This window comes from Myotis nattereri (assembly GCF_964212035.1).
Source record: "Myotis nattereri genome assembly, chromosome: Y".
In the NCBI taxonomy this organism is placed as follows: Eukaryota; Metazoa; Chordata; class Mammalia; order Chiroptera; family Vespertilionidae; genus Myotis; species Myotis nattereri.
The window spans coordinates 22,627,515-22,655,159 of NC_138094.1; positions in this window are offsets into that span (position 1 = coordinate 22,627,515).

Consider the following 27,645-nt stretch of genomic DNA (forward strand, 5'->3'; position numbering starts at 1 on the left):
CTGAGGCCTCGGCTGCTGAAAGCAGTTATCTGGATTTGTTTGGGTTCTATTATAGAAACTCTGTTGCAACTCCAGCTCTGCCGGCTGGCTGAAAGCATGGGGTTTGTTTAGTGTCTATAATTGCAACATAGCTGCTTAGAGTGCAAGCTCACAGCCCAGCAGTGACAGGTGGGGAAACTTGGCTTCTTCCTTCACTGGAGCAAGCTAGCCTCCTGTTCCCTTCAGCTGCCTGGCTACCGGCCACCATCTTGGTTGACAGTTAATTTGAATATTGCCCTGATGAGCCAATGGGAAGCATGCCAGAGGTACCGTTAATTACCATGTTTGTCTGTTATTGGAAAGGAGATATATATATATATATATATATATATATATATATATATATATATATATATATATATTAACTACTGTTGGTCTTTGCCTTACTCTGAGGTTTGACAGTCTGATCGATGATTCTTTGTGTCTGGATGTCTTGTTGCTCATCAGTTAATTTTCATTATATTCCACAAGTGAGTGAGAAAATGTGATATTTATCTTTCTGTGACTGGCTTATTTTGCTTAGCATAATGTTCTCCAAGTCCATCTGTGCTGTTGCAAATTATAAGAGTACAATCTTTGTTACAGCAGTAGAGTTTTCCATTGCATAGGTGTTCCACAGTTTTTTAATCCGTTCATCTGCTAATGGGCACTGAGGCTGTTTCCAAATCTTAGCAATTGTAAATTGGGCTGGTATGAACATACAGTTGCATATATCTGTCCTGATTAATGTTACTCATTTCTTGGGATATATATATATACCTAGAAGAGAGGGTACTTAATCAAATGGGAGCTCCATTTTCAATTTTTTGAGAAAAATCTATACTGTTTTCCACAATGGTTGCAGCAGTCGGCATTCCCACCAGCAGTGCACAAAGTTTGCTTTTTCTCTGCATCCTCTTCAGCACTTGTAGTTTTTTATTTTTTATTTTTTTCTGACAGCTATTCTGACAGGTGTAGATTGGTACTTCTCTCGTTTTGATTTGCATCTCTTGGACTGTTAGTGCCTTTGAGCATTTTTTCCTATGTCTCTTGGCCTTATGTAGGTCCCCTTTCAAAAAGTGTCCATTTAAGTCCTTTGCCCATGTTTTCATTGGATTGTTTATCTTCCTATTGTTAATTTGTGTGAGTTCCCTGTAAACTTTGAAATTCCACACTTATCTGAGGTACCATTGGCAAATATGTTCTCCTATGCAGTGGGCTTTCTTGTTGTTTTGTTCAGGATTTAGATTGCTGTGCAGAAGATTTTTATTTTGATGTAGTCCATTTGATTATTTTCCCCTTTGTGTGCATTGCCATCGGAACTGTTTCAGTAAAGATATGCTAAGACATATGTCTGATATTTTGCTGCCTATGCAGTCTGCTAAGTTTTTTTTTTTTTTTTTTTTTTATTGATTCCCAACTAACGTTCAAGTCCTTTATCCACTTTGAGTTTATTTTTGTGTATGGTGTAAGTTGGTGGTCTAGTTTCATTTTCTTGCATGTTTCTGTCTGATTTTCATCATTTATTGAAGACTCTGTCTTGAATCCATTGTATGCTCTTGCCTCCTTTGTAAATTAATAATAGAGCATAATGACTTCGGTCCACTTCTTGGTTCTCTGTTCTGTTTCAGTGGTGTATATGTCTTTACTAGTGCCTGTAGCAGGCAGTTTTGAGAATGGTGGCTTTATAATGTAGCTTAATATCTGGTATTGTTAGCCTTCCATATTTTTTTTTGTTCCCTGGATTGCTGAGGCTATTTATACTCCATAGGAATTCTTGGAGAGTTTGTTCTTTGTGAATTATTCTGTTGGTATATTAATGGAGATTACATTGAATCTCTAAATAGCTTTGGGTAGTATGGACATGTTAATGATGTTAGTTCTCCCAACGGATCAACACAGTTTATTAGTCCATTGGTTGATATCTTTATCTCCTTTTCAATGTTCCTTTGTTTTCCAAGTGCTGTTCTTTTACTTCCTTCATTGAGATTTTTCCTTAATTCTTTTACTGCAATGGTAAGTGGGATTCTTTTCTTAGTTTCCCTTTTTGTGAGTTCATTCTTGGTGTATAAAAAGACATATATTTTTGGGTGTTAATTTTGTATCCTGATACATGACCAAATTCATTTATCCGGTGCTTTTCCGGTTGGGATGATTTTTATTTCTTCATGAACACTATGGTAGCACTTCCTGTCCTATGTCAAACAGGAATGGTCAAAATTGGCATCACTGTCTTGTTCCTGTTCTTTTACAGGAAATGGTTTTAGTTTTTGCCCATTCAGTATGATGATGGCTGTGGGTTTCTCATATGTGGCCTTTATCATGTTGAGGTATGCTACCTCTATTACCACGTTGCTGAGAGTTTTTATCACAATTGGGTGTTGGGTTTTTTCCAATTCTTTTTCTGCGTCTATCGATATGATCATGTGATCTTTATCTCTCAGTTTGTTTATGAGTTGTATCATGTTTATTGATTTGCGAATATCATACCAGCCTTGCATCCCTGGAATATATCCCACTTGATCATGGCATTTGGTCCTTTTAATATAATTCTGGATGCGATTTGCTAATACTTGGTTGAGGATTTTAGTATCTGTCATCATCAGCTATATCGGCATGTAATTCTCTTTCTTTGTAGTGTCTTTACCTTGTTTTGGAATTAGAATAATGCTGCCCTCATATAAAGAATTTGGAAGTATTCTTTCCTCTTTGATTTTCTGAAATAATTTTAGGAGTATAGATTGTAGTTTTCTGAATGGTTGGTAGAACTCCCCTGTGAAGCTGTCTGGACCTGAGCTTTTGTTGATTGGAAGTTCTTTGATTACTGCTTCTATTTCAGCAGTTGTTATGAGCCTATTCAGGTTTCTTAATTCTTTCTGAATCACTTTTGGTAGATGTCATTTTTTACTGACTTCATCTATTTCATCCACATTGTCCAGCATTTTGGCAAGTAGCTGTTTATAGTATTTTCTTACAATCCTTTGAATTTCTGTGGTGCCAGTGCTTACTCCTCCACTATGGTTTCTGATTTTACTTATTGGAATCATGTCTGTTTGTTTCTTAATGAGTCTGGCAAATGGTTTATCAATTTTGTTTATCCGTTCATGGAACGAGCTTTTGGTTTCATTGAATTTTTTGTCTATGTTATTTTTTCTGCTGTAATCTTTATTTTTTCCATCCTTCTACTTACTCTGGGCTCTGGTTGTTGGTCTCTTTCTAATTCTTAAGTTATAGGGATAAATAGTTTATTGCTGATTTTTGTTATTTTCTGAGATATGTCTATAGTGCTATGAACTTCCCTCTCAGGACTGCTTTTGCTATTTCCCAGAGATTCTGTGTTGTTATTTGTTCATTTTCCTTTTTTTCCAAAAAGTCTTTGATATTTTCTTGATCTCATTGTAACAAATTCATTGTTTAATAACATGCTATTTAGCCTCTAAGTGCTTTAATGTTTTTGGGTGTTTTTACTCTAGTTGATTTCTCATTTCATTCCACTGTGATCCAAGAAGATGCTTGATAGGATTTAAATCTCCTTGAACGTGTAGGGACTTGTTATGTGTCCTATCATGAGGTCTATCTTTGGGAATTATCCATGTGCACTTGAGAAGAATGTATATTCTGCTCTGTTGGGGTGAAACGTTCCAAAATGTCTATTAAATCCATCCGATGCAGTGTGTTCTTTAGAGTCTCTATCATTATTTTGTCACATGGAAGACCTCTCCAGTGAAGTCAGAGGAGTGATAAAAGTCTACTACTATGACTGTCCTGTTTTCAGGCTCTCCATAAAAGATCTCTAGAAGTTTTATTGTTTATTTTTTGTTTGCTCATTTGATTGTGTGTATATATATATATATATATATATATATATATATATATCTGACTGACACCAGTCTGAACCCTCTTAGCCAATAGTTAAGAAATAAAGGCAACCAAGATTCTTCCACCCTAAGCTGCCTTTTGGGATATTGATTTTCAGCTGTTTATTTAGAAGCCAAGAATCAGAGAGAACCTTTGGGCAACCCCTACCTGCTCCTGCCCAAAAGATTCAGAGAGAGAGACCCTCTTCAGAAGGTTGTTGCCTTTGCCTGATTGGAGTGAAACATGGTAAACAAGAGGGCTTCAGCAGATGTCTATTAGCAAGGTACCCCTCCTCCCCTGTGATACCATCAATCAGGAGTGTGGGAGCGGTTCACAGACATTGTTGGTCCCAGGAGGCAGGGTTATAAATTCCAGTGGCTGCTGTGTCCAGTTCTGGAATTGGTGGCAGTTCAGCTTGCCCAGCACACCTCATGAGCCCACAGCTGGACAGGGCAGAGGCTGGGTCCAGCCTGGCTGGGCCCAGGGCCTGGAGAAGAGGGGGAAATGCAGAGGGGGATGATTCAGGTGAACCTGGAGGGGAGGGAGAGGCGTCAGTGCTGGTACCCAAGAACTGTCCTTGGGAAAGTTCACGTGTGTCCTGAGTAGAGAGAGGGGAGTAGAGCCCAGCCATGGGGAAGCCCCTTAGGCCTCTGCCCTCTGACACTCTGACACTTGAAAGGACACTGACCACTGACTCTTTCATCCCCTCCCCAACCAGGTTCGCAGGTGAGGAGGGATATCCATGCAAATTGTTCCTGCAGTCTGAGGATTCTAAGTATTTTGTTCCAAGCTTGAGGTTTAGCAACCAGGGGAGCAAACAGTGGACAACCTGTACAAGTAGGATTGGACCAGGACCGGTAGGGCAGCCTACATCGCCATCCCAAGAAGTTGCTTTGAGGCTGGGCCAAGGCCCTGGAGCTATGAGAGCCCTGTATCTCAGTGAGCAGCTGGCCTTCAGCTGAGTGTTCCTCTCCACACACCCAACCTCTCCCCCAACAGTTACTCACATGGGGAGGGTTCTATCCTCTTCAAGTCCAGTCTCTGGGAGGCCCGAATCTGGGAGAAGGGATGCCGCCCAGGGATGAAGGTTCCTACCTTTCCCACTGGGCTCCTCGAGAGCTACGCCAAAAGAATTTTCAAAAGGTGTGGTTCACACAAATCGGGCCACACACTGTGGCGAATGCACTCTGGTCACCCTGAATTCTCTCCAAAAACTTTCACAACATCTATTCCTGCAGAGAACTGGAAGTCGAGAGGCCATTGCAGGTGCCTCTAAGGACATCAGGAGCCTGTTGTACAGTGGGTGTCATGGAAGCACAAATCAGCCACAAATTCCTTCTTGATTTTCCCTCCCTGCTTTGGACCCATGTTTAATCTTCCTCATCTTAGTATCTTCACCTGAAAACAACTGACAGCATTAAAGTTCAAAATGTCCTGGCAGGAGTCTGGCTACAAAATCAAAAGGCTAAATATTCCTTAGTCAAAAAGGGCTGTATGTTTTATCCACATCCACATCAAGCATGCTTAGTTTGAGAATGCAGCTTCTTTCCCCCTTAGGCTTACTGTAGGTGATTGTAGACAAAAGTATGTACCCCTTTCACCTCATCTCTATTTCATCCCCTCACAGGACAGGCTAGACTCAGCCTTTCTCAGCTGTGCAGGAGTGTGTGTGCGCACACACACACACACACACACACACACACACAGACAGCAGCTCCTTCAAAAGCATCCGGCTTTCCTCTCTTCCATCACTGAAGGGTTTTTAAGTCACAATGGTGATCATTATAATGCAGTGCTGGTTGACTGACACTTTTAATCTTTCTAAAATGAAAATAGCTCTTCACCACTAGTCCAGGAGAGGCAATTGTGATAGAGAAACTTGTAAAAACTACAGGAAGATATTTTACGATAACTAGCATTATCACTTTTAGTGGCCATGTGGACTGCTTTACGAGGTTCATAAATAGGAATTGCTGATTTCCCAGGAGAGTGGGGCCCGGGAACTTTCAGTCTCTCTTCCTTATGCAGGCTTACTGTCACCTAGGAACATGGTGAACATTGTGAGGCAATGGGTGAGGCAATGAAATAAATGAATGTTACATTCACATTTAATTTTACAAGAATAGGGTTGCATTATGTAATCAGTCAGGTGGCCTGCATTTTGCTTTTCATATAACAGACCTCTTCTTTTTAGTGCATCAAGCTCTGCAATGCTGACAAGCAACCGGATCATCATGAACATAAGGGTGGACAAACTTCAAATAGACTCCCTTTGAATTTCGCCTTCCACGATGCATCCATGGCCCTCTGTGTCACTCTATCACCCTCCCCTGTGCCCCAGTGTCTCTTGCATTCTCAAATTGGCCAAGCACTTTACTCTCTCAGAAATTGTGCAGTCTGTCCTCAAGCCCTGAACAGGATCCTTCCAAGCCCCTGATGGCCCCTCCTTGTACAACCCTCAGGCAGGAGTCTCCTGCCTCTGTAACTTTCCATACCAGCACCTTTGTTTTCATGGCAGAATTAGTTACAAACAGCCATTTGTAGACAATGGTCTTGTTGGGTTTTGCTGTGTGTGTGTGTGTGTGTGTGTGTGTGTGTCTGTGTGTGTGTGTTTTATTTTCATCCTAAACTCTGTGAGGAGAGACTGTGTGTTTCTCAGAGCATGATATTAGCAGCCACCCCAGGACTAATAGTTGCCAAATGCATTAGGAGAGAGGTGCGAGTGCTAGGCTGAATCTCTAGTTCCCAGGTGAAATAGTGGAGTTGTTTCTGTTTCTGTTTTTTATCTGCTCTGCTCTAGGTGACAATCCCAGATCCACTGGGGCTGCGAGCAGTCGCCTCATTTGTCCTCATTCCTCCATCTATGTAGCTGGAAACCTTAACCTCTGCTAGTTCATAGGCATGGGGAACGACTGGAGGAATGGCAGGGTAGGGACACACAGGAAGCCAGCCTTACCACCCTGCTGTTACGCTCCGCCCCCACGACCTCCCCATAGCTTATGGTGAAGAGATGCAGGGTCACCTGCATGATAGGGACACAGTGTCCTCTGCCCACTCTCCCTCTCAGATAAGGTCTCAAAGTTTGCAGAGTCTGAATATTCCCCAAGTCTGAGTGAGGAAAAGCAAGGCAGCACAATGTGTCTGAAACTGCCTGTCACTACTAGAGCCAAGTTAAGCAGAGACAGGGTTGAACCATACACGGAGTGTTTATCCAAGGATGCGGTCAGTATGGGGAGAGCAGTTGCTCACCCTGGAAATTCAGCTCTCAGCCTCTTGGTAGAGAAGATAGCTATCTGTGGCTGCCAGCTGCAAGTGTCACATGCAAAGGGGAGGGGAGGGCCTGCTGTCTGCCCTTCAGGAGCTCAAAGGCTGACCACAAGGTGGCTAATCTTCTAGGACTTTAGGAACAGCTCAGCCCCTTCCTGGGATGAGATTGGAATGGTCAGCCTTCCTGAGAAAGACCCTAGGGGGGGTTCAGGATGTGGGCACAGCTGCCAAATCAAAGCCTGTCCTGTGCCTGGTCTCTTCGCAAAATGCAATTCTTTTCTGAGTAATGGGCCATGGAGGCAGCCTATGTTTTCAGTAGAGCCTGTTTCATCCTCCAGTGTCCCAGGGCCTCGTATTTATAGTTTGTAAGTAATGTTTAAACAACTGCGGCTCTATTCTTATTACAAGCCCTTCCCCACTATGAGAAGCTGATTTCCAAGGACGCCCAGGAGATGCCTCAGGCCAGCTTGGATGACAGGGCTGGGCCTCAGCTTTGCTCGTCCCCTCTCCCTCTCTCCTCACAAGCCTGACTTTTGTCTCCTAAAGAGACTATGGAAAAGCAGGCAGCAAACCCTGTCAGAATGAGCATGCCAGGCCCCCTGTGTGCCCTGGAGGCGCCACCTGAGAGGAGAACCCTGTGTTAAGGTTCAGCTAAGGGGCAGCTCTCCCAGAGCCTGGGCACCAGGCTGTGGCTGGTGCCTCCCCACCTCTCCTCAGCTTTGTTGGCCTGCTCCTCCTCAGGAGCCTCCTGCCCACTCCTTCTGCTTTCAGGCCCAGGTGTGACTTTGCCAAAGGGATTTGTTGGTGAGAGGAGAACCCCTTCCTGAGGGGGGAAGAAGGCAGGGAGGCTGCCATCACCTGAAGGCTTAGGGGAGGTGAGCAGAGCAAAGGCTGGATTTGGAGCTTGTCAAAGAGCTCTGGTGACCCAAACCCCAGGGGTAGACTGAGGAGGGCACCTGTGGAGAGAGACAATGTAATTGCATCTGGCCAGCTCTCCTCTGCCCCGGGGGTTACTAAAATGTCCCCATCCAGACAGTAGGGACAGTGGGCTAGCCCAGGGCAGGGCGCTCTTTTCTAGACAGAGGGCTGTGGTGGGGTGGGAGTGGGGCGCCAAGCCTGGCCCAGGGAACAAGGTAGGTAAGTGGCAGCCACACCCACAGAGGGAAAGGGGTCCCCAGAAACACAGACCAGGGGTGGCGATTGGGAGGTTAGGTGGGGGTCGCGGCCTCCTGTTTCTCCCTCCACATCCACGGCCGCCCCCACCCTCATGCCTGGAAGCACAGGGTCCCCCTGACAGTCCCCCACCCTCTGCCACCCCTTGCAGCCTGGTGGGTGTGGCACAGGCGCCCCTGTCCCCACCTTCTCTGGGCCTGTTAAAACATGCTCCCTTCCCCGCCACTGATCTCATGAGATTTCGCCCCCAAAGGAACCAGGGCGCGGCCCCAGGAACCTTACCCTGTGCCCCCCCTCACAGCTTCCTTCTGGCAGCCTACCTGCTGAGCAGGAGACCATGTGGTGAGGAGCATGGCCTGTGGAAAAGATAAGCACACACTCTGGGTTCTTGCTGTCTCTGGGGTTGAACTTGCTCTAGTCACTGGCAACCCGCAGCCCCTCCCCAGTCTGCTTTTTCCATCTGAAAATGAGTTCCCACCTGGTTGGAATGAAGGCCTGAGGTCCAAACCTGGCTCGCTGGGGTGAGGCCTGCCGCCTGCTGCGCAGGAGTGGGAGCTCGCTGAGGGGACTTACACATAATAATTCATGGAACTCGGGCGTCGGCCTTTATTTTGTGACCTCAGCTGGCCGAGTTTGCAGTTGACCAAGGGGGCCCCCACAGCCCCAGCCGCCAACTCCCCCGGGATCTGGCTCCTCAAGTCTGTGGGCTCTCAGGCCAGCCCAGCCCTGCTCAGGGCGTGGGGGACAGAGAGGGCGCAGAAAAGTGGCTGCTGGACAGTGGGAAGTGTCCGGCAGGGAGAGGTAGCTTTCCGCAGAGCACCAGGGCCGTCACTCATCATTGTTCCTCTGGTTCAGCTAGTGAGAAAGTGGTGGTCAGGCTGGGAGATAAGAGGTGATTCCCACTGAGAGCTGCAGAGCCCTCTCCTGGTGTGAGTGTGCGGGTGCCTGAGTGTGCGTGAGTGTGAGTGTGTGAATTCTCACCTGATGATATGTTCCTGGGTTCCTTTTCATTCCTACTACTGATTAAGGTATTACATGTGTGTTCTTATCCCCCACTACCCCCACACCCCCACCCCCACCCCGCAAGCATGCCCTCACGCTCACCCCCTGGTGTCTGCGTCCATTGGCTAGGCTTATAGGCATGCATACAAGTCCTTTGGTTGATCTCTCCCCCTTAGCCCCACCCTCCCCTACCTTGCCTCTGAGGGTGATGGTCTGATCCATGCTTCTCTGTCTCTGGATCTGTTTTTGTTCATTGGTTTATGTTGTTCATTATAATCCACAGATGAGTGAGGTCATGTGATATTTCTCTTTCTCGGACTCACTGACTGACTAGCTTTGCTTAGCATAATGCTGTCCAGCTCCATCCATGCTGTTGCAAATGGTGAGTGTCCCTACCTTTTTTTCGGTAGCATACTATTCCACTGTGTAGATATACCAGGGCTTTTTAACCCACTCATCTGCTGACCAGCACTTAGGCTGTTTCCAAATCTTAGCTATTGTAAATTGTGCTGCAGTGAACATAGAGGTGCATGCATCCTTTCAGATTGGTAATTCTAGGTTCCTGGGATATATTCCTAGAAGTGGGATCACTGGGTCAAATGGGGTGTTCGTTTTCAGTTTTTTGAGGAAACTCCATACTCTTCTCCATAGTGGCTGCACCAGTCTGCATTCCCAGCAGCAGTGAAGGAGGGTTCCTTTTTCTCCCCATCCTCACCAGCACTAGCCCTTTGTTGATTTGTTGATGATAGCCATTCTGACAGCTGTGAGGTGGTACCTCATTGTCCTTCTGATTTGCATCTCTCAGATGATTAGTGACTCTGAGCATGTGTCTCTTGGCGTTCCTTTAGTCCTCTCTGGAAAAGTATCTTTTTAGGTCCGTTGCCCATTTTTGTGATTGGGTTGTTTATCTTCCTTTTGTTAAGCTGTATGATTTCCCGATAAATGTTGTAGATGAAAACCTTATCAGAGAGAACATTGGCAAATACGTTCTCCCATGCAGTGGGCTTAGTTGTTGTCTTGTTGATGGTTTATTTTGCTATGAAGAAGCTTTTTATTTCGATTTCATCCCATTTGTTAATTTTAAATTTATTTTCCATTGTCCCAAGAGCTGGGTCAGTGAAGATATTGCTTCAGCATATATCTGAGACTCTGCTGCCTGTGGCTTCCTCTAGTATTTTAAGTTTCCCGCATTATGTTTAAGTCCTTTATGCATTTTGAGTTTATTTTTTCTGTATGGTGCAAGTTGGTGGCCTAGTTTCATTTTCTGCATGTATCTGACCAAATTTCCCAGCACCATTTATTGAAGAGACTTTTTGGCTCCATTGTATGTTTTTGCCTCCTTTGTCAATATTAATTGAGCTTAGTGGTTTGGATTGATTTCTGGGTTCTCTATTCTATTCCATTGCCCTATATGTCTATTCTTGTGCCACTGTCAGGCAGTTTTGAGAACAGTGGCTTTGTAAAACAGCTTGATATCTGGTACTGAGATCCCTCCTACTTTGTCCTTCTTTCTCAGGATCGATGCAGCTATTTGAGGTTTATTAGTTTTTTAAATATATTTTATTGATTTTTTATAGAGAGTAAAGGAGAGCGATAGAGAGTTAGAAACATTGATGAGACAGAAACATGGATCAGCTGCCTCCTGCACACCCTCTACTGGGGATGTGCCCCCAACCAAGGTACATGCCCTTGATCAGAATTGAACCTGGCTCCTTTCACTCTAGGGGCCGACGCTCTATCCACTGAGCGAAACCTGTTCGGGCTCAGGGTCTTTTTTTCTTATAGATGGATTTTTGGAGAGTTCATTCTAGGTCTGTGAAATATGATGTTGGTATTTTAATGCGGAGTGTATTGAATCGATAGTTTGTTTTGGGTAGTATAGCCATTTTCATGATTTTGATTCTACCAAGCCATTAACATGGAATGTTCTTTCATCTGTTTTGTCTTCCTCTATCTCTTTTTCAAAGTCTTGCAGTTTTCTGAGTAGAGGTCTTTTACCTTCCTAGCTAAGTTTATTTCTAGGTGTCTTAATTTTTTTTGGTGGGATGATAAATGGGATTTTTTTTCAAACTCTCTTTCTGTAAGTTCACTATTGTTGTCTAAAATGCCATACATTTCTTGGAGTTAATTTTTTACTCTGCTACATTGCCGAATTCATTTTTTAAGTTTACTAATTTTTTGAAGGAGTCTTTGGGGTTTTCTATGTACAGTATCATGTCATCTGCAAATCATGACAATTTACTTGTTATTTTCCAATTTGGGAGCCATTTGTTTCTTTTTCTTCTGTGATCACTGTGGCTAGCAGTTCCAGTACCATTTTGAACAGAAGTGGTGAAAGCGAGCATCCCTGTCCTGTTCCTGTTCTTGAGGGAAATGGCTTTAGTTTTTGTCTATTGAGTATGATGTTGGCTGTAGGCTTTTTATATAAGGCTTTTATATGGGGAGGGATGATCCTTCTATTTCCACTTTGCTGAGTGTTTTTATCAGAAAAGGCTGTTGCACTTGGTCAAATGCCTTTTCTGCACCAAATGATATGATTATGTGGTTTTTGTCTCTCAGTTTGTTTATGTGATGTATCATGCTTATTGATTTGCGGATATTGTACCAGCCTTGCATTCCTGGGATAAATCCCACTTGTTCATGGTGTATGATCTTTCTCATGTAATGCTGGATCCAGTTTGCTAGAATTTAGTTGAGGATTGCAGCATCACTGTTCAACTGGAATATTGGCTTGTAAATCTCTTTCTTTGTGGTGTCATTCTCTGGTTTTCGGATTTGGGTAATGCTGGCTTCATAAAAAGAGCTTCCTCCTGAATTTTTCGAAAGAGTGTGAGAAGAATTGGTTTTACTTCTTCTTTGAATGTTTGGTAAAACTCCCCTGTGAAGCCATCTGGTCCAGGGCTTTTGTTTTCTGGAAGCTTTTTGATTACTGTTTCAATTTTATCACTAGTTTTTGGCTTGTTCACGTTGTTTGCTTTTTCCTGATTTTGTATTGGAAGCTTATATTTTTCTAGGAATATGTCTATTTTGTCCAGATTGATGAGGAGTGTTTAATGAACCAAAGACGCAGAGGTAAGATGAGCACACAGGATAATTGATGCGGACAGAGGGCTACAGCTCTCTTAGGCATGCATCAAACTATGCCCTCTCACCATTGCTTTTATTGGGGTTTTGTACAAGGTCAGTGCATCAGCAGTTAATCAATTAAATCTTGTTTTGTTCTATATTATTACAGTAGCTTATTGAGGACAACTTGCAGTTGTGCCCTCCCTTTCTGTTCTACACCCATGACTATTTAATCCTAGCCTTTCTCATGGAGGCAAATGTTCCTGGTTCTCAAGATTGTGTGTAGTGTTGACCCAGCGAGACTCGCTTGCAAGTCACGCTGTGCTCCTGATAGAACATTCACTTCTTCTTGGCAGCACTTCAGATCCTCATTTACAAATATCCAGCTACAAATCCCCCTTTTTTTCTTGCTTCATTTGATGGAGCATCAGTGAAAAAACAGCTGTTTTTCTCTTAATTAGTTGCTTGGTTTTCCGGGTCCTTGGAAGACTAAATATAAAATGATACAGAGATAGAGTATTAATAATAGTATTCCAACGGAAGCTCCTAAAGTAGCTTGTAAATGGCGTATAGGATTTAATTGTTGCAATTCCTTAACCATATTTTTAACACAATTTGCGAAGTTAATTTATACAATTTCTTTTGAAATATTTTTTTGTATATGAGATTCTAAATTTAGAATTTCTTTTGTTAGATTTTTATGATTGAACAAATGTTTTTTTAACCGTTTCCCATGGAAACAGACTTTCATTCTGAGGTACAGGAGTAATGCAAATTGATGAATAATTCTAGTTATATTTCATATGCATTTGTCTTTGCAGACTTACAATTTGGTCTATCATTAATAAAAATGGTAATCGAACACAGGCTTGTACAAAGGCAGTTTTGTTAGCATTACATTGTAAGGTGTAATTCCTAGAGTTATTTTTATAGATTTGCTTATTTTATGCAAATCTATGCTTTCAAAGAGTGTAAGGCAGACCCCAGTTTCCATAAGTCAGATTCAACAGGATGTCCTTTTTGATGAGGTGTTGGGGGAGCAAATCCTCCATCATGCCATATGATGCTCACATTTGCTTGTGTTGATATGGACTTGTTCTCTCCTCTAAGCCATCGTAGATCAGCTCCATTGGCTTTGGAACGGGCAGAACCTAAAGGGCTCCAATCAATGACGCTTCCATAGGAAGTATTAGATAAAATCCAAACTGTCTCTCCTCAACAGGATTCCCAATGGACCCAATCCCCAAATGGATAAGTGCGGAAACGTAGGAACATGACATGAGTGAAGTAATGGAGGTGTACTGTTGTTATCCCAACTAACATTTTTAAACCCATGGGCACTCAGAAGAATCAAACGCCTGTTTTTTGTTTCAGTAGTAATGTTTTCAAAATGTTCAGCAGGGCTTGTGCCTGTATTGTTAAACAATGGTCTCCTTGACCTAAACATATTGGCACTCCCTGCGTTCCAGTGTTATAATTTTCTATGACTCTACCTTCCTCTTCGAATTTTAATGGACCTTGGTCATCATAAGGTCCAGATAACCAATTTGACTCATTAACATAAATTTGAACTTTTTAATCCAACCAAGAAACACCTCTATTCAGTGGCAGATTAGGAATGTAAGCCCAGTATGTATGATTCTCAGCATTTACCTGAGTGGTTATTAGTGCTAGCATAGCAAAAAACAAAGTCGATGGCGTCACTTCTTTTCCATGATGCCAAACCAGTTGTTCTCCCTCTTGGGTAAGCTTCTTCACCTGACCCCAGGTTGGTACTGATGAATGTTTCATTGACCTTAGAGCTTTGTGGGTAGGAGGCCCCGTCAACGTCATCTCTGAGAAATCCTTGGTCAGGTCACTTAAGTAGAACTTTCCTTTGGTTCCCATGTCTACGCTGAAGACGCCTCTCAGGAAGACAGAACCTTTCTTCACCTATGGAAATATAAGCATAACCTCGCCTCCATCGTAGGACCCATGCAGGATCCCACGACTGAGAGGACTATTATGATAAAACACAGGTAGATGGGAATTCTTGTGAAACCTCCTATACCCAATGTCGTTGAGCAGCAGTACTGTCTGTCTCATCTTGATTTAAAAAAAATTAAAGTAAATAGAGCAGTTAATAGTCTTCATTTAGGGGATTCTCCCCATTTTTGTTTTTTAAGCATTTCCTTTAAGGTGTGATTTTGTCTTTCAATAATAGCTGGTCCTGTATTGTTACAAGGGATGCCAGTGATGTGAGTGATATGATGAAATTGAAAAAATGTTTGACATTTTCTAGATAGATATGCAGAACCATTATCAGTCTCAATATTTTGAGGTATTTCCATTACTGCAAAAGCTTTTAGTAAGTAAGTAATTACTGCATATTGAGAATCAGTGACAATATTTGCAGCTTGAGGAAGATGTTGTAGTAATAAAACAATGGCAAATAGTTCTGCGCATTGCACTGAAGTGTATGGAGACTGAATTACCTTTGTTAGCTGTTCAAAATGAAAACCAGCTATTCCTAGTTTGTTAGCATTGGTATAAACAGTAGGGCCTTGAATTGGTTCATTAGCTATAATATGATGAGGCCATATTCATTGAGTTTTCTTAAGAAATTGTAACCTTTTATTTGTAGGATAATGATTATGTATTTTCTCTAAAAAATGAGCACAAACAGTTTGCTAATTATCACATATTTGAAACAATTTTTGAATTTTTTTGACAGTAAAAGGTACTATAATTTCTTCTGGATCTAAACCACATAATAGTCTTAATCTTAATCTTCCCTTGTAAATAATTTGGCAAATTGTTTGAATATAAGTCTGTATTTTTTTCTGTGATTTATGAGGCAAGAAAATCTATTCAATAACATTACTATCTTGAACAAGTAACCCTGAACGAGAATGTTCAGTGTGGAAAACTAATAATTTAAAATTGTCTATGGAGGGCTGAAACCGGTTTGGCTAGGTGGATGGAGCGTTGGCCTGCAGATTTAAAGGTCCCACGTTCGATTCCGGTCAAGGGCATGTACCTGGTTCGCGGGCACATCCCCAGTGGGGGATGTGCAGGAGACAGCTGATCTATGTTTCTCTCTCATCGATGTTTCTAACTATCTCTCTCCCTTCCTCTCTGTAAAAACTCAATGAAATATATTAAAAAAAAAAAGAAAAGGGAAAAAAGGAAAAAAGAAAATTTAAAAAAAAATTGTCTATGGAGAGAATTCTATTTAATTGTGTTTGTTTTATATGCTGTTCTATCCAAGTTAATTATTTTTCATGTTATATTAAAACATGTGGGCTATTTAATTCAGATTTCTCCTTTAGGATTTGAAATAAATTAGTCAATTGATATGTAGGTATATCAAGACTGGGTCTCAACCAATTAATGTCTACTAATAACTTTTGAAAATCGTTTAGAGTTTCTAAACTGTTTCTTCTAATTTGAATCTTCCGTGGAATAATGGGGACATCTGTTAATTTTTGCCCAAGATATTTCCATGGCTCCTGCCATTGTTTCTTTTCTGGGGCTACTTCTATAGTCTTGGAATTTTTCAAGGAGATATTGGTAAATCTCCTGTAATTGTGATTGAATTTTAGAAGCTATTAAAATATCATCTATATAATGATAAATTAGACTATTAGGAAATCTTTTTTTGACTATTTCTAAAGGTTGATGCACATATGCCTGACATATAGTGGGACTGTTGAACATTTCTTGTGGTAAGACTTTCTATTGATACCCTTGAGTGGGTTGAGCCTGATTTAAAGCCAGGGCAGTAAATGCAAATTTCTCATAGTCTTGAGGTTGTAAAGAAATAGTGAAGAAATAATCTTCATGACTCTTCGTGAGAGAGAGCCTTTTTAATTGCTATTGTTAATCTAGACAGAAAGTCAGTGTAAGGTTCCCATGCTTGTTGAGTAATTTTAGTAAAAGCGGGAGATGCCTTTCCAGGTGCATCCACTCTTTGCCTTGCTCTTAAACAACATAATTTTATCTGAGTGATATGCAAATCTGAAAAAGGTGCCTGTGCTCGCAATCGCCCATCCTGTCCAGACCCAGTTAATTCCTGCAATGTTGGTCCTGGAGGCTGTTTTGCTGCATTTTCTCTAGCCATAACGTCAGCTTCCTCTCTCCACCATGTTTTAAATTGTAAATACATTCCTGGATCCAGTACAGTTTTGGTCAAAGCTTCCCAATCCAGGGGAATTAGCAAAAATTCCGAGGCATAACTAGTAAGTAATCCCATCACAAACGGGGAATGCATGCCATAAGAATTAATTGCCTCTTTTAAACTTTTGAGCAGTTTAAACTCATGAGGACTGAGGACTATGAGCCACATTAGCATAACCATCTGGATATTGGGGATATTATTGCAGATCCTGTGGCATTTGCTGCCGCTGTATCAGAAATGCAAGGAGATCATCATCTCTTCTCCATTTGGGAGGAATAATCTCATCTCCAGGTTCTGAATCAAATAATATTTTGTTTATTTCAGTAGGCAAGGGCAGCTGGAATTGCCTATGTGCCCCTTTGGAATAATGTGGTGGGTCTGGAAGAGGAGCCGAGGGAGTTACTCTGGGCTCCTCTACCAGTGGCTGTTGAACTGGAAAAGCATTTTTGATTAATTCCTGTAACTTATTAGTGGGTTTAACATGAGGCGGTGGGATACCACATATTAAAGCCTTCATATGAATCAGCAAATCTTTTAAGAACTCTTGTTTGTCATTCCTTGTTTTGCTTTTCTTTTTTAGTCTCATCCGTTCGCTACCACTAGAATCAGTGCTACTAGTTTCACTTTCTGACAAATCCTGGATGCCCTCTTTATCAGTCTCTTCTATATTTTCATATCCCTTCAACTTCCATTCAAAATCTTTCCTTTTTTGGTCCGTATTATTTTCATGAGGCAAAGAAGGTAATGGTCTATTAGGCATGTCTTTATCAGTTTCACAAGCAGAGTGAGAACGAGAGATAGTAACTTTAACTGGAGTAGCCTTATAATCTGCTTTTGACTGCAAAGATTTAAGAGCCATGGTAATCAAAGTACACAAGGACCAAACTTCCTGTCCTATAGGATCTCCATTCTGATGAGCGTGCCGTAGCCCATGAACAATCTGTTTCCAAACCTTTAGATTTAACTGATTTCTGCCTGTTGGCTCAAACCAATAACAATGCCTTTTTATTTATCTAGCAAATTTCCTAAAAGTGTCTTGAGACACACTAACCCCAGTGCTTTAAAGCACTGAACACAGCAGAGTCATATATTGACTCTCTGCTGTTGGGGAATTCCCCAATATGCTGCCTGGCTTGCCAAAAGTTTTGCATACATCATTGCAGACTTTTTGCCTTTCAGTCCTGTGTGTTTCCAGTACTTACCTTAAGGTCCCTATTTGGGCGCCAAGTGTTGAGGGATGTTTAATGAACCGAAAACGCAGAGGTAAGACGAGCACTCAGGATGATTGATGCCGGACAGAGGGCTACAGCTTGCTCAGGCATGCAGCAAACCTTGCACTCTCACCATCATTTTTATTGGGGTTTGGTACAAGGTCATGTGTCAGCAGTTAATCAATTAAATCTTGTTTTGTGCCCTGACCGGTTTGGCTCAGTGGATAGAGCTTCAGCCTGCTGACCCAAGGGTCCCACGTTCGATTCCGGTCAAGGGCATGTGCCTTGGTTGCGGGCACATCCCCAACAGGGAATGTGCAGGAGGCAGCTAATCGCTGTTTCTCTCTCATCAATCTATCTCTCTCCCTTCCTCTCTGTAAAACATCAATAAAAAATAAAATAAAATAAATAAATCTTGTTTGGTTCTATATTATTACAATAGCATATTGAAGACAACTTGCAGCTGTGCCCTCCCTTGCTGTTCTACACCTACAACTATTTAATCTGAGTCTTTCTCAGGGACGTAAATGTTCTTGGAACTCAAGGTTGTGTGCAATGTTGACCCAGTGTGACTCGCTTGCAATTGTCGCTGTGCTCCTGATAGAACATTCACTTCTTCTTGGAAGGACTTCAGATCCTCGTTTACAAGTGTTCAGCTACACAGGTTGTACAGTTCGTTGGAATAGAGTTGTTTGTTGCAATTTTTTACAATCCTTTGTATATCTGTGGGGTCATTTGTTACTTTACCTCTTTCATTTATGATTTTGTTTATTTGGGTCATCTTTCTTTGTTTTTGGTGAGCCTGGCTAGCAGTTCATGATTGTTGTGTATCCTTTCAAAGAACCAGCTCTTGGATTCATTGATGTTTTGTATTTTTTTGGTCTCTTTGTTGTTCATTTCTGCTCTGATCTTTATTATCTACTTCTTTCTGAGGACTTTGGGCATTTCTTGTTGCTCTCTTTCTAATTGATTAAGTTGCAAGGTTAGATACTTCATTACCATTTTTTTATTGTTTTTGGAGGTAGGCCTGTAGAGCTACGAACTTCCCTCTCAGGACTGCTTTCACTGTGTCCCATAGATTTTGGATTGTGAGTTTTCATTGTCATTTGTTTCCAGGATGCTTTTCATTTCTTCTTTGATCTCTTTGGTAACCCAACCATTGTTTATTAGCATGCTATTTAGCCTTCAAGTGTTTGATTTTTTCATTGTTTTTATTGCAGTGGATTTCTAGTTTTTTGCCATTGTGACCTGAGAAGATGCTTATTATGATTTCTATGCTCTTGAATTTGAAGAGATGTTGCCCGTGTCCTAATCTGTAGTCTGTGTTTGAACATGTCCCATGTGCACTGGAGAAGAATGTATATCCAGTAGTTTGGGATGAAATGTTCTGAAGATGTCAAGTCCATCTGAACTGGAGAGTCATTTAGGATTGCTGTTTCTTTGGAGGTTTTTTGTTTAGAGGATTTATCCAGTGGTGTCAATGGGGGATTAAAGTCCCTGACTATGACTATATTGCTATCTGTCCTTTAATACCTTCCAGAAGTATGTATTTTATGTACTTGGGTGCTTCTTTATTGGGTGCATATATGTTTACCAGAGTTATATCTTCTTGTTGAATTGCCCCCTTTAGTATTATGCTGTGGCCTTCCTTATCTCTTTTTATGGCCTTCACTTTGAGTTCTATTTTGTCAGATATAAGTATTGCCATCCAAGCTTTTTTCTCATTTCCATTTACCTGAAACACTTTTATTGTCCATCCCTTCACTATCAGTCTGTGTGAATCCTTAGCTCTGAGGTGATTCCCTTACAGACTGCAAATATATGGGTCATGTTTTCTTATCCATCCACCTACCTTATGTATTTTCATTGGAGCATTTATTCCATTTACATTTAATGTTGTTATTGATATGTACTTGTTTGTCATCATTTTTATTCTTATATTTTTTTTTTTTCATCTTGCCTTTCTGTTTCTTCTTTTTACAGCAGTCCTTTTAGCATTTCTTGCATTGCTGGCTTGGTGTTAATAAACTCTCTTAGCCCTTTTTTGTCTGTGAATCTCCAGATTCCATCTTCAATTTTGAATGGTAGAATTGCTGGGTATGGATTCAGTCCCTTGTTTCACATCACTTTGTATATTTTATTCCATCCCCTTCTGGCCTGGTGTGTTCCTGTTGAGAAATCAGTTGATATTCTAATGAGAGATCCCTTGTAGGTAACTTTCTCTGTCTCTCTCTGACACCCTTTATGATTCTTACTTTGGCATTGATGTTTAATTATGATGGGGCTTGGTGTTGGTCTTTTTGGGTTCATCTTGTTTGGGACTCTATGTGGTTCTTGCCCTTGCATAGTTATTTTCTGGCCAATTTCAGGTAAGTTTACTGTCATTATCTCTTCCAACATGTTTTCTATTCCTTGCTTCACTTTGTCTCCTTCTAATTTGCCTATGATGCGGATGTTGTTTTGTTGGGTGTTGTCGCAAAGCTCCCATAGGTACTCCTCTTGCATTTTAAACTTTCTTCATCTGACACGTTAGTTGCCTCCATTTCATTTGACTCCTTTTCTGTTGATTACACTTTATTTATTCCTTTGGGGATTGCTTTTTTGTCTCCCTTTGTTTTGTTGTAATATTTGTATTGTATCTGTGTGCTAGATTCAACTGCTTTGCTACGCAGGTTCTTTTGGGGGTGTTTCTATTGGTGTGATCTCTCAGGTCTTCTAGGATAGGTAATCTAGTGGAGCTCCCTACTTGAGCTATTTGGGTTCTCTTGAGGTAGTTGGGTCTTGACTGTTAGTGTCTTATTTGTGGATGAAGTGTTATCATGGGTTAGCAATGTGACTGACCCGCAGCATTGTTTTGCAAGGTGTTTTGGATGTGATTATTGTTCCGGCTCTTGTGGAAAAGGTTTTCTGAGGTCTCACTGGTATGTGCTCACTGTTTGTTCCCAAAGACCATTGCCTGGGATTAAGGAGTCATGGGGCCTGCGGCTCAGGAACTGTGACTTTAGCTGGTGTGGTGTGATGGTCGCTGGATTAGCATTACTCTGAAACTCACTATGAGGTCCCAGTGCCCATGAGTGTGTGGAGGCTGGTATCTCATAGTTTGTGGTTGAGGCAGTGGGACTCTGGCCAATGTGATTTCCCTCTGAATCACAAAGGAGTTTAGGAACCAGGAGCAGACTGTCCAGAGGTAGGTAACCCGGGGTGTGGGGGGGCAGGGGCTGTGCCGTGGATCCTACTGAGGGAGCCATGCACCCTCGGTTGGAAAGGCACATACCCAGTGATAGCACACAGAAGGGCCCAGGAGCTGTCTGTGAGGGGTGTGTGCTTGTGGGGCCCACACACTGGATCAGAGTGATTGTGCTGTGCCTCTGGCCCCTGTAGGGAGAAGTCCCATTTTCTGCTTTGGGGGATTAGCATCCATAATTGGAATTGGATGCCCAATGCATCTGACAAAGGTGCCCAAGTATCGTCTACTGGGGCAGTGGGCTCAGGGGCCCTTGTGCTGGAGCAGCGCTACTGTGGGGACTGGATGCCAGAATGTTGTGCCTAGCAGCAGGCTCAGGGGACTTGCGTTCTGGATCGGTACAATGCAGTGAACAGTGGTCTGCAAATGAAAAGGAGGAAGTCCGACTATCTTCTTCTCAGCCGTTCAGCCCTTGGTTGGATACTAGTGTGCCCAGTGGCAAGTCACAGAGGCCCTGAGAGTTACCTGCTTGTGCGGTGGCCTCAGCGGGCCTGTGTGCTGAAACCATGTGACCATGGTGTATGTTGTTTGGTAGTCGGGAGGGGGAAGTCCACATTTCTACTGCTGGGGCTGTCCAGCCTTGTTTGGATATAAGCACGCCCAGCTGGGGCTCAAATTGGCATCAGGAGCTGCCCTTAGGTGCAGCAGTCTCATTAGGCCTGTGTGCTGAAAAGACGCAACTTCGGTGTCCAGAAGGCAGCTCCAGGGAGGGGTATATCCCAATTTTTGCTGTCTTGTGGTCTTGGTTGAAATTGTGCGTGCCTAGCAGGGGCTCACAGAGTCACCCAGGAAATGTCTGTTGGTGGTTGGGCTCAAGAGGCCTGGACACTGGAAAGGTGCAACTGTGGTGTCCAGAGTTCTGCAGCTGTTGGGTGGGAAAACTCAGTTTTTACTGCAGCGTCCGTGGTTGGATATGCACGTCCAGTGGCGGCTAGCAGGGGCAACTGAGGTACATTTGTCAGCGTGGCGCACTGACGCAATCTGAAAGTCCCTGGCTCTGAAGCCGCACGACTGAGGTGTCTGTGGGCAGGTATCCAGGGAGAGGGAATTTAGAATTTCTACTGCTGGAGCAGTGCGCCCTTGTTTGGCTAAGAGTGTGCCCAGCAGGGGCTCTCAGCAGCACCCAGGAGCGGCCTGTGGAGGGTGGGCTCAGGAGGCCTGCGCTCAGGCAAAGCGCAAATGTGGTGTCCAGAGATCTGCTGCTGGGGTGGGGCGATGTCTCACTGCTGGGAGCCCAGTACCTTTGGAGGTGGAGGTCCTAGGGTCTGCTGGTCTTTGGGTGGGGCAGCAGGGTTTGGGCTGGCATGGCTGCCGGGTTGCCGGCAGTGTTTAAGGCCTGGGTGGGCAGTGGTGTTTATGAGTTCCTATAGGAGGCTGCTCCCCCTGTCTAGATGGTGTGGAATGTCCACGGAGGTGGTAGGTGCTCCCTGTCAAGGAGAGCTGGTTCTGACAGGCTCTGATACTCCTGCTGGATTTTACTGTCCCTGACTCTCTCTCTCTCTCTCTCTCTCTCTCTCTCTCTCTCTCTCTCTCTCTCTCACACACACACACACACACACACAAAGACACACACATCCACACACTCTCGTTTCCCCTGTCACTCACATCACCTTTCTCCCCTCCATCCTGCCAGCCGCCATCTTCTCAAGTAATCTGGGTTTCTTTTCTTTTTATCCATTTGACAGAGAGAAAGGAGTGGGGGAGAGACAGGAGAGAAATACTGTTGACTCCTGTACGTGCCCCGACCCTGTGCCCTTCCACTAGTAGGACGATGCCCAACCAGCCAGGGCACATCTCCAGTTTTCAGATTCCTCCACGGTGTTCTAGAAGATTTTCCCAGGAGCCCATGGCTTCCTACGTACATGCGTTAACATGGTGTTTCCTTATTTGGGGACCATTTGGTTCTTACTCTGACCTGGGTTGACACAGGTGACTGAGACCATGGACCACCAGGGCAACCAAGTACTGGCGGGCGTGAGGCCATTCTGAGCTGAGCCAGCATGGAAGGAAGACATCTTCAGGTGTGCTGGTTACGGGAGCCTCCTTGAGTGTCTAGAGAAGCCCTGCACCTCTTCCATTCTCATCATTAGGGAAAGAGGTGGGATCTGCATCCTCAGGCTCCTCCTGGGGGAGCAGAAACAGGAGCAGCCGTTGTATTATCAGGTCATGTCCCCCAAAACTCATTTGTTCTCCTGTGTTTTCATGGGGTAAAAGAGAGCGAGCGCGAGACAGGAAGCTGTAGTAGGTTAGGGACCCCGTGTTCAGAAACTCTGCTCAGAGCAGGACTGGCATGAGAGCCCACGGACTGACTTAACTGGTGTTTGGTGTCAGGTAAGTTTTGGCCTCTTCCCCTGAGCTTGCACCACTGAGGGTAAGGGATGGTGCTTGAAACAAAGTAACTAGTGCACAACCTGTCCCCTGGCTACAGCCCAAGGAGGTCAGGGAGGCCTGGGAGCTAGAGATTGGGGATGGAGAGACCTCGCCCTCCTGCATTGGGAGTATCAGGCCTCACACAGATGCTGCTGGTACTAAGGTCACCTGGTGGTAACCCCTCATGTTACAAGTGTCTCAGCCACACTGAGAGTGGCTATTTCAGGACATACTGGTCCCAAGACCCTGAGAGGAGAGGTCAAGGCCATGACTGCAGGGTAATTTGAGGCAGAGAGAATTGTCAGCCCTGGGCTTCCAGAAGGTGCCCTCCTTAGTATTATCCACCTGTGCAGAGGATGATGCAGCGGGGCATAGCCGAGCTCAGGCCAAGAGGGAGACACCCTGGAGCTATGCCTACTGTGGCCCCAGTGCTGAGCTGGTTCCCCACCCCTTTCTTTCCCTCTACGTCAGATGTGGGAGGGGCCTCCATGCACAACTGCTACCCAGATCTTGTGGGTGACACCCCCTCAGTAAATTTACATACTTGCAGATCATTCCTAGTTCTCCCTGGGAATATCAAACCATCACCTCCCCCAACCTCCTGAAGACCTGATTGGGTCCCTACACCATGGCTGAGCACAGACCTGCGGAGCACCTGGATTGTGGCGGGTGATTGTCACCTAAATGGGCACTCCTGCTGTCTGCCGATGACCCTGATCATGTCCATGGCTGCCACACATAGAGTGGCATGTTCCCAATTCTCCGGTGACTTCTCTAGGTACACTCCCATCAGGCTGGCCCAGGTGATGGCCATGGGAGCCTTACATCAGGAACCAAGGCCTTGTTCTTGTGTCACCGTCCCATGACTCACTCAGAGATACGAGTGCAGGCGACTGATTCAGGCCTCAGTTACTGCACATGGAGAAGGTGGTCAGTTGATGGCCCCGGCCAAGGTCTCTTGTCTGGAGAGAGAAGTAATGAGACTTGGAAAGTGAAATGGAAGAGGATGCCTGAGCTAAAGAGAATGCCCTCTGTAGCAGCTTCTTGGTAAGGATACACAGGTCTTTTGGCCCACATTTATTTTTCTCTGTGCCTCTAAGATTCCAAAGAGCCCACGACTCTCAGCCCTCAGTGGCTTTCAGAATTGGATAAGTCACATCCCAGGTTCAGCTGCCACACCCCTCCTCTGGCCTCTCCACAACCCACATTTTCACATTTACTTTTCTCAAGCCTGATTCCCACAGGCCAGGCCGAGGGACCCCACTCACTCCACAGACAACTTGGGCCGCAGCACCCCTCAGGTGTGCCTGGTGGAGAGGGACCATGGGAGGTTGGCTCCAGGGTGTGTCTGGCCTGTCTTGCCCAGTCCCACCCCACCCCACCCCACCAGCCACCTTCTAATTAATTTCCTTCCAATGTGCATGAATCTGTGCACCAGGCCAGTAGTATACCTATAAAGGAGAATAACTCCAAAGATATTTTTCCTTACTATGTGTGTGTGTTTGTGTGAGAGAGAGTGAGATAAAGAGAGAGAGAGAGAGAAAGTAGGAGAAAGTAGGAGAGAGAGAGAGAAAGAGAGAGAAAGTAGGAGAGAGAGAGATAGGGACAGGTAGAGAGAAAGTGTAGTCCTAGCCGGTTTGGCTCAGTGGATACAGCATCAACCTGCAGACCAAAGGATCCCAAGTTTGATTCCTGTCAAAGACACATACCTCAATTGCAGGCTCCTTCCTGGCCCTGGCCCTGGTTGGATACATGCAGGAGGCAATCAATCAATGCATTTCTCTCACATTGGTGTCTCTCTCTGTCTTTCCCTCTCTCTTCCACTCTCTCTAAAAATCAATGGAAAAATTGATTTTTTAAGAGGATTAAAAGCAAAACAAAACAAAACAAAACAAAACAAAACCCACACATAAAAAAGAAAGGCTATAAATGGGAGATATCTGTAATACTATCAACAATAAAACATATTTTAAAAGAGATAGTGAAAAGCTTTTCCACTATGCTTGACAAAAGCATAGAGCTGTCCCTTTTCCTACTTTTCTGCAACATAATCATAAAGAAAGTAGAATATGCCCTCAAAGATCCTGCTTTGCAAAGAAAAGAAATGTGTCAACCAGGAAATCTGTACCATATGTTTCGTTATTTTACATAAACTGAAAATCTTACTTCTCACCCATTCATCCTGTCAGCTGGCAGTGTGTGAGGCAGCAGGCTGCTTAGTTACAAATGCTGCACGGTGGGTTTCTGGACCCGCCTGCAAACTCCTTCTCTCTCCCCACTTCCTCTGCAAGGCAAGTGCGCTTGCATCCCACAGCCCTCTACAGTGCAGGCCTGCGCATGCAGCCGCAGAGTGCCCGCATGTGTGCACACAGGTCTCCGCCGCAATTTCCCGAGACACAGCACCCTCCCCGCACACACACAAAAGCATCTGGGAGCAGCGCCAAGACATTTCCATCTTTAAGACACATGGCCAAAATTGGTAAAGATGTGTCTTTTATCGGGTTACAACAGCAACACACACACACACCACACGTCAGTAAAGCCTGCAAAGAAATGCACGCCTCTAAAGTGTCACCAAGCACACCAAGGACGGCAAAACCCGGGGACTGGAGAAGGCTCAGCTCCCAGAGTTCCTTTTCCCCACGCACATCTTTCACGCACTGAGCAGGCTGCGTGTGAGTTTACCCACAGAGCATTTTCTCATGACTAAACATGCACATCTGATTTCATCGCTTTTTCTTTCTTTCTTTTTTTTTTCATTTGGATGCAGCTGACTCACCATTTCCGTTCAGTATCCACATTCAATGCCTCCGTCGTCAAAAGCTTATTTCTCAGGGCTATGGAAAAGGAAAAGGCAAAAAGCAAGCAAGACCGGTCCGCACGCCTTGCTGGCGCCCTGAACCCGCTCCTGGTGACTGTCCCCAGGCAAGGCGGGTCCGCAGAGCCCGCATTAGCAAGGCCCCAGTCACATGCACGCCCCAGAATCTGCACCAGATGTGCGGGGTTTTATGTCTTCAGGCGGAACAATAAGCAAGGATAATGTGTGCAGATCTCCCGCACAAGCCTTTCCTACAGCCAGAGAACAAAAGAGGCACTGGGAACTCATGTCTTGCGTAAAACAGGGGGCAGGAAACCAGGCCGGTGGGCAGGGGACGCCTAAGGACACAGGACTCTTACCCAGGCTTCCTTCTGCTGCACCAGGCTCTGTGTCGCCTTCAGGGGCAGCTGTAGTCACCAGCCTAGCAGAGTGCAGCCTGGAGTCTGGAAGCCAAGCTCCCCATGGCGGCCTATCTGCTCCCCAGGGCAGCCTGCCTGCGCTTGCTGCCTCCTGAGGGGCAAGTCCATGCAGGCTCCTTGTTTCGCACCTCTGTGACTCAGATGCCCTTTCACTTCAGTTACTACACTGGCAACTCCTGACCCCAGGGGCCGTTCCCACAGATCCTACCTTCAACCCCAAAGCTTGGGTGGCATCCTTTTTTATAATTTAGAAGAGGGAAATAGAGAAAAGCTGACTGTATGAATTTTGCATGCTTTCTCTGTTAACAAGGCTAGATAATCACATAACGAATGAGATACACGGTGCAACTCCACAACTCTAGTCAAGTCCGATGGCACCATGAAGTTTAAAACATTCAAAAGCGATTCACAGCTATGTGTTTTCTCGGGGTTATTACACACTCTTTAGGAATGGAATCCACCCAACAACTAGCCAAGTGCTTCCGGGAGTTTCACTGTGGGCCAGGCATTGAGGGAAGTAGACAAAGATGGTGGCAGACTGACCCAGGTGGCCCATCTGTCCCCTCACAATGATCTGTATTGAAAGTCCCCCCTGCCCCTCACTGCCCCTCCTCCCCAAGCAGTTGAGATCCCAGGGCCTCGCCCCATCCCCTCACCCCTCCCCAATCCCTAACAGCCCTTTCCCACAGAGGAGAGGGACCCCACCCTTCCCGGGTCCTGAACTTAATCCTCAGGGTGGACTTTCTCTTTTCAACCTACTGTCAACCTCTTCTAAGCTCACAGCCATTACTTCTGACTCTTCCTCACATAACCAAATAAGACTCACTACTTTATGGTGTCTACCGTATGCCTGTAGACATACTTGATCTTTAGCAGTGTGCAGATGCATTAATATTATACCCATTAACATTTAAATAAGTCTGCAAAGAAGGTTGCTATGGACATCCCACCATCCAGGGATGTGAGTTATTAGCAAGCTTAGGCCTGATACTATCATGTTGAGAAAGAATGATGATTCAACCTGTGTCTTTGACACCAAG